We start from the raw sequence: 8,150 nt of genomic DNA, 5'->3' as shown, positions 1-8,150 counted from the left end.
GTGGAAAGAACAAGTACCCGTACCGGCCTTCGCGATCACAGCAGGAGATGGCAGACAAAGCCAGTGGACAAGGCTTCTCCCAGAGCTCCACAGGGTACACATATAAGGAAACCCATCACAACGACAATACATCCGTTTTACGTATTCTGCCCAAGAATGCAAAGAAGTGCAAACAGTGTGGGACGGATTTTTGCCACCGACTGCGAATTATCCCGAATGACCTGGTATTTGAGCATGAAGAGCGCTTTTATTTCCCCCTTAATGGCGACTGGAAACAGAAGCAGGCGTCAGCAAAAGAAGTAACCAGGTACTACCATGTAGACTTGGCCTGCATGAAAGCACGCTTTCCGTACTTTGCTAAAGAATACACTGCTATACCGCCAGCCGTGTCCTCTTTGCTGCACGAGCCGCACAAGACCTATCTTAACGACCATTTTGGTCTTCACCTGTAAGTATTTAATAGATAACCTTAAACCTAAACCAGACACTAGTCGTTACTTTAACTTAGATTTAACGATCGCCTTAGGTAGGTCTTATTTCAACCAGAACACAGTTTCGATCTAGTCAAGGCCTAAAAATCAAGCAACCTATACATATACATATATATAATAAAAAGAAAGTAAAAAGATGCCTGACATGACTTGGCATTGAGCTATGAATTACGGGCACTGTCATGATGCGCAGTAACAATTATTTTCAATGTCTAAGCTTAAATAAGGTCAAGAATTGGTTTTTAAACAGCTGGGAGGACCAAATGATTATTTAACAAAATTTGAGCTAGTAAGCTCCATGATTGTCTCTTAAAAAGGAGACTTGAACATAAATTACTTTTTTCAGTTTGGTTGGGTTATGAAGGCCACTTGGTCGTTATGTTCTGTAGTTTTAACTTGGGGGCGGGGGACGTACATTTCTTACACATTTCAAAGTGAGGAAGGTGAGTGTAGAATTTTCTAGAAGAGAAGATGCAGAAGAATCAATTTATTGTCTTGTTTGCCGGCGTGGCTTAATGTTAGTCCTCAATTTGGGGGATCAAAGCACGATATTTGATTCCTCCCAAATACGTAAAAACGTTGCACTTAACTGTAGACTTTCATGGTTATGATCCCAAAGAAGTTCAGCATTGTACACAATATACAATATACATCGTTTCGTTAATGTTGTTGTTTGGTTTTATAAAATACTACTTTTAGCTGTATTATATTTTTCCCTAAGATGAGCGTGGTTTCGTTGTTAGTTGACAAAATAAGGTAGAAAGCCGTTTTCGTACATTTGGTCCCGACAACTATCAAGTTGCCATTCGTGAGGCTTCGTTACCCCCTTGAGACTACACAACGCGGAAACAAAATACAAATACCTAGAAAAGGTAGTGTTCTCTAAATATATATAGGAAGGCCACATGTTTGATTGTGATACCAATTTATTATAATTTGTAGTAATAAAGTGTTAGTAATATAACTGGAATGTGTTTATTTGGAACATTTCTATTCCTGATAGACCCTGGTACAGGTATTCCAATCAAAAATGGAAAACAAGATAAAACAGTTTTCGGAAGATCGTGTCTTTTTCACTGTACACGTCCGTCACGCAGTGCCCGCTAGGAAAAAAAAGAGAGTACGCGCCCGAATAAAGCCTACTTAGCCTCATTGAGGCCCTTGTGTAAACATCTCCAAACGAACCTTGTCCTATTCTATAGAAAAATTCACTGCCTGACTCGTGAATTCCACGTTAAATTTCACGCGAAAAACCGATATCGCACGAATCGCGAAGCGATTCGTGCGATATCGATTTTTCACGTGAAATTTAACGTGGAATTCACGAGTCAGGTAGTGAATTTTTCTTGAATCGCATAACAGAATAAAAATAAGAAAACAAGAAATTAAAACGGCAATGTTATTGTTTGTTTTTATTCCGTACGCGCGCCCTTAAGAAAGCCATTTTAAAGTCAACTGTCAGAACTGTCATTGTCAAGGGAATGGAAAGCAAGGTAAGTCACTCACGTTTGAACCGTCGACAATTTTAATTGTACCTCGTGAATTTTTCTTGCATCACATAGCTAAAGCCACCAAATCACTGGGCGAAAGCAGATGTTTTGTATTTTTGTGCGCCACGCCAGTGCGCAAAAACAAGGGAAACCCTTTCAAAGTCAGGTGTCAATATCTAGCGAATACAGGGAACAAGATATTTTTAGAATGAAAACCACTTTTGTTTCAAACTCGTGGAGAAAGCGGTGCCCCACATTTTACAATCTTCAGTAAAAAAACTAAAAGTACACAATACGGAGTTATTTAAGACAGAGATTTGCCTGCTACTACTCAACTTGGCAGAATGTGGCGCCGACAATCAACAACTGAACGGTCAAATCCTCAAGCGAAATGAAAATTTCAAGCGTTCCGGTATCAAAGCAAGATCTACAAAAAACCGGTAAGTGCTTTACAGTTGTTAAAAAAAAAGTGTATTCAAAATATAATGATTAAGACTGGAATTTCTCGGTTAACTCTGGCGAAAAACAGTTCAGTTAAAAGTCACAATTTTAACTGTTTTTCTTTCATCGCAGGGAGTCGCTCGTTGGTGTCAATGCTGCACTGAAAGTTTATGGAAATATTTAATGGAGAATTATTAAAAGTTACTCCTGTAAACATTCCGCCAACTGCTCCTGCCATCAGGTAACTAGAACGACTAGCATTGCTGTCAAGGTCTAGTAGCTGCTGTGTTGCTTGGCGTGGCTGAGCTATTGAGAACAATCTCCCGTAAAGCATGACTTGAATAGCCGTTGGTAGTTGTCGTGCTTGGCATGGGTTGAAACCAGCCAACTTATTCGACATTCGCCGCTGTTTTTCCAGAGGATTATGGCTGTAGCTGGATATGGATTCCGGATTGGGGTGGCCAGTGAGCTCTGATATCTCCACTGGGTCGAAATCATCACTGAGCGCTTGGATGACAGTTTTGCGACCACTCGAATTCGTGAATTTGCCGTCGTGTTTATTGAAACCATGTTGTATCTAAAAGAGGTCAGTTCGTCGTCTGTATAGGCTACAATGGTTTGGATTTCGGGAAAAGCTGCTTGACCTTTTTCAGCATTGATACCTGTTTTAGTTTTCTTTCGTAACGCCTGTTTGGTTTTCCTCGGCGAGAACTGTCGTTTGGCTTTCTTCCCTCGTCTCTGGCATTTTGATTTTTTTCTATGGGCTTTCTCGTACTTTTGAGCGTGATTGGTTTCCTCCAATTTTCTAAAAATTTCAATTTCAATTCAAAATTTGGAAGACATTCGTTTTCTATAAATTTGTTCATATTTGTTCATATTTTCGTAGCACTAGTTGTATTTACGTTTTACGTTCGTAACAATAATTTTTGATCGCGACTCCCGTTAGCGATATCGCTTTATGCGTTAGTGCGATTCCACGCTAAATACCCTCTTTTCCGGTTGACGTATTGACCAATCAGAGCGCGTGCTTACTTTAAGCTATGCGATTCTCTGTTTTATCGGCAATTCACTACATTAGAAGCGTGGAATCTCTTCTGCAATTTCGCTGCCAGGTGACCCTCTTCCTATTAGCTGAGGAAGCTTTAACTTTCGAAAAAACGACATAGTTACATTTTTTACCGCTCCATCTCAACATGTGGCTTAAGTTTCGCGCAAAAATGTTTCCCTCGGACGCACGTGCGATAGCGGCCTCCGACCTCAATCGTTCAAAGGAAGCCATTGTTTTGTCACACCACCAACAACAAGATCGTGCTCTCTCACTGTAAACGTCCGTCACGCAATGCGCGCTAGGCCGAAAAAGAGAGTACGCGCCCGAATAAAGCCTGTTTAACCTTCTTGAGGCCCTAAAATATTCCGATCGCTCCTTCGACAGGGATGTCTGTTCCAAACTTGGACTCAATGCATAGAAAAACAAATCCAAGAGCCGAAAGTAGTGGTGGCTGAAGAAAGAACAAGAAAAACCACGCGCGAACTGTCCTAACATATCAAAAGCTGAAATAACAATTACTAGTGCTCGGGGTACTTCTACAATCGTACTTTCAAAGGATTGTCTGCTTTTAATAAGGGTCTTCGTTATCGTAGTACGAAAATGAAGACCGGGGGTCTTCGTTTTCGTACTACGAAAACGAAGACCTGAGTCTTGGTTTTCGTAGTACGAAAACGAAGACCGTTGGTCTTCGTTTTCGTAGTACGAAAACTAAAACTGGGGTCTTCGTTTTCGTAGTGCGAAAACGAAGACCGGGGGTCTTCGTTTTCGTACTTCGAAAACAAAGACCGGGGTCTTCGTTTTCGTACTACGAAAACAAAGACAGGGGGTCTTCGTTTTTGTACTACGAAAACAAAGATCGGGGGTCTTCGTTTTCGTACTACGAAAACGAAGACAATAATAATAATAATAATAATAATAATAATAATAATAATTTAATATTTACATTGCGCAAATTAACATGTGGATATGATCAAATGCACATTACAACACTTTTCGGGGGACTTTGGCCAGACTGCATCAACAGTTTACAAACAATCGAAGGAAACTTATTTGAAGATGCCCCCTCCCCCCAATTCCCAGTAAATAGGCCAAACCATATCACAGTAATCTCGTGAGTGGGTTCTTTAACGTCCCCTGCCTAACCAAATTAACTAATTAATAGATGCAGGAGACGGGACCTACGGTTTATTCGTCCTTATCCGAGAAGACTAGAATGTCTATCTACTTCTTATTAAAGAAAGGTAGCGCATTCTCCTCAGTTAATTTAAGACCTCGAGTGTTGGTCTGGCCGGGGCTCGAACCATCGACCTCGACCTCCCGCACAACAGTCCAGCGCTCTAACCAATTGAGCTAACCGCGAGGCGGTGCATTAGCCAAAAGAATTGCTTATCTTTTAAAGAGAATTTTCCAGCAGAGAAAGCTTAACGACCGTCAGAATCTATTTTAGCAACGAAATACAGTAGAAATCGATTATTTATTGGCAGAACCCAAGAGTCATTTCTCCTGTACAGAACGCTTTCTCTGTTATTCTGTCACGCAATGCTAACTATAAATCAAAGGCGGCTGGCGATGGCCTGCTGTTCCAGAATAATAATATGTGTGGTAAGTTTACCCGAGGAAACCCTCGAGAATATCAACACCTAATTGGCTCGCATAGCGAAACAGAACAGACAAGAAGGGCCGTATAAGAATACGGGCAGTATAATAATACGGGAAGTATAATAATGGGAAGAAACGCGTGAAGTGTAATGTATTGTATTTCTAAGCGTTGTTACTGTTTAATGTGCGTTTAACTTGTAATTTCTACGCTTTTCTGTTTACAGGGTCTTCGTTTTCGTACCACGAAAACAAAGACCGGGGGTCTTCGTTTTCGCACCACGAAAACGAAGACCCTGCATTAGCCAAAAGAATTGCTTATTTTTTAACGAGAATTTTCCAGCAGAGAAACCTTAACGACCGTCAGAATTTATTTTAGCTACGAAATACAGTGGAAATCGATTATTTATTGACAGAACCCAAGAATAATTTTTCCTGTACAGAACGCGTTCTCTGTTATTCTGTCACGCAATGCTAACTCTAAATCAAAGGCGGCTGGCGTTGGAATTCTGCCTGCTGTTCTAGAATATAATATGTGTGGTTAGTTCACTCGAGGAAACCCTCGAGAATATCAACACTAAATTGGCTCGCATAGCGAAACAGAACACTGACAAGACGGACCGTATAATAATATGGGCAGTATAATAATACGGGCAGTATAATAATACGGGCAGTATAATAATACGGGCAGTATAATAATACGGGCAGTATAATAATACGGGCAGTATAATAATACGGGCAGTATAATAATACGGGCAGTATAATAATACGGGCAGTATAATAATACGGGCAGTATAATAATGGTAAGAAACGCGTGAAGTGTAATGTATTCTATTACTAAGCGTTGTTACTGTTTAATATGCGTTCAACTTGTAATTTCTACGGTTTTCTGTTTACAGGGTCTTCGTTTTCGTAATACGAAAACGAAGACCGGGTCTTAGGTCTTAAGTCTTCGTTTTCGAGGGTCTTCGTTTCCGTAACACCCCTAACGGCAAATCGCCGACTTCCTTCTATAAGCCTTTCATCGCTGATTTGAGTTGGCCTCAAAAAAGATCTGAAAAATTAGTAAAGATTGCTTAATTCCGCAATACTCTTCTTCAATAATTTTTTTTTTATTTTTAGAAAAATAAAATTGCAATCTCTAATAAACCTTAGCAAATTCCTAATAAGATTTTCAGCTGGCTCCCAGCTGCAAGCCTCCAGTGGCCATCCTCTCCATTTTAACAAGTAATCATCAACCTGCAATCACATTTATATACAGAATATATATACTTCAATAACGTGAGGAACTACTTGCCGACTCAGGGAATAATAAGAACACGACGAGTAAAAGAATACTAACAAGACTTACCGAGTCACATTTTCGCCGGATAATAATTCTCTCCAAATCGAATAAACTTCCCCTATTTCTTGTGTGGGTGGCAGTGTCGTATAAAACGACGGAGGAAAACGAATGATGTTGTTTGTTGTCAACCACGAGATTTGCGCAAAGAGGCCATCTTGCCTCATTAGCATAAATTCATTAACTGGCCCGCTGCTTACGCGCGGGCTCAAATGTCCGTGCCATGATTTCCTTTCATTTGATTCTGTTGATCCCCATTCCGTACCCTGGCAAGTTCACTTTTTGGTTCTCTAACTCCTTATCGACGTTCTCTACTAAATTTGCTATTTCTTGTACCTCAACCATGTCGAGTATTGGAGAGATGGCCCGGTCAGGTGCTATTTAACCCAATATCTGATATTGGGTAATTTAATGTTCCATACAGCGGAGAAAAGATTAGATCGGATTTTAGATCGGAGACGCTTCATTTTAGATTTTTGATCGGAGACGCTTCATTCAATCTAACATCAGATCCGATTACCGCATGTCGTATGAGCCAATGATCGATGTGATTTGGATTTCTTAGTTTAGAGATAGTAAGAGGGACTAGTTACTACATCACATAAAGAGCCACAAATATAATACAACTTTAAACTGGTCCTTATGGAATTGTAGATTCTCTAGCACGAATCTTTATGACTTGAATAATCAGACGTTTCCATAAAAAAGACGAAAACATTTTCATCAAAAAAAGTTGTTCCCTCTGTAATACGGCTGTTTCGTTTTCCTGGCATAACACACGCTCGAAAGGAATGTGAGGAAAACGAGATTTCGCATGCCGAGTTACACAGTATTTCCTTCTGCAAATGCATAGATGTGGAATGGTTTCTTTATTACCGTCCAATTACTTTCGATACAAATTTACAAGCTTTCATGCGCCTACAAGTAACTCGAGTGCTACACTCTTTGTTTTTGTTTCTTTTTTTCATAAGAACTCCTAATTTTGTGGCTGAGGCTGAACTATCTCGTTGTTGTTGTTGTTGTTGTTTTTTTTCGGTGATTCAGTGAGCCTGTAAAAGTTCTTAAAATGTTCTTAAAGTTGTGCGATATAACATTTCTATAAATCAATTTGGACCAGAAAAAGTTCATGTACAAACTAAATTGTTCTTTAAAATAGGTAAACCACATAGTTAATAATGTTACAAAATGTTCTTAAATATGTTAGTTAATTGTCGAGAAAGACAATCTATTTTACATCTATTTTACCTTTATTTATACTTCTCAAAAAAAAAAGGAGCAAAGTATAAATGTATGTACTTAGTACGTTCTTAAAATTTTGGTTTATCTCAGCCTGAACGTTCTTATAAAAAATGTTCTTGTCAAAAAGAGTGTATTCTAGTTGGGTCGCATTTTAAAATTTAAAGGAAAACTATTGCAAAAGCATTCAATTTTACAGAAGAAATAAGTCTACAGTATTGTATAGATAATAGAACTAATAAGTTACCTAGGAATAACAAAGTATATAACAGGGTCATTTGGTTTTATCAACTGAGTTGATAATGCTGATTGGCTACCGGTAAGAGCTTCAAAGCTGATGTTTCGAGCGTTAGCCCTTCGTCAGAGAAAATGGAGGAATTTTGGGTGGTGTATGTGTTTATATGGGGAAAATGAAGGCTAGGCAATTTGATGGGAACCTGGTAACGAGAATAACAAGAATAAATGAGTTGGATGAAAAGCGTTCTTTGATACCGTGGGGATTAATA

Source organism: Stylophora pistillata, chromosome 4 (assembly GCF_964205215.1).
Source record: "Stylophora pistillata chromosome 4, jaStyPist1.2, whole genome shotgun sequence".
Classification (NCBI taxonomy): Eukaryota; Metazoa; Cnidaria; class Anthozoa; order Scleractinia; family Pocilloporidae; genus Stylophora; species Stylophora pistillata.
This window is presented reverse-complemented; position numbering follows the sequence as displayed.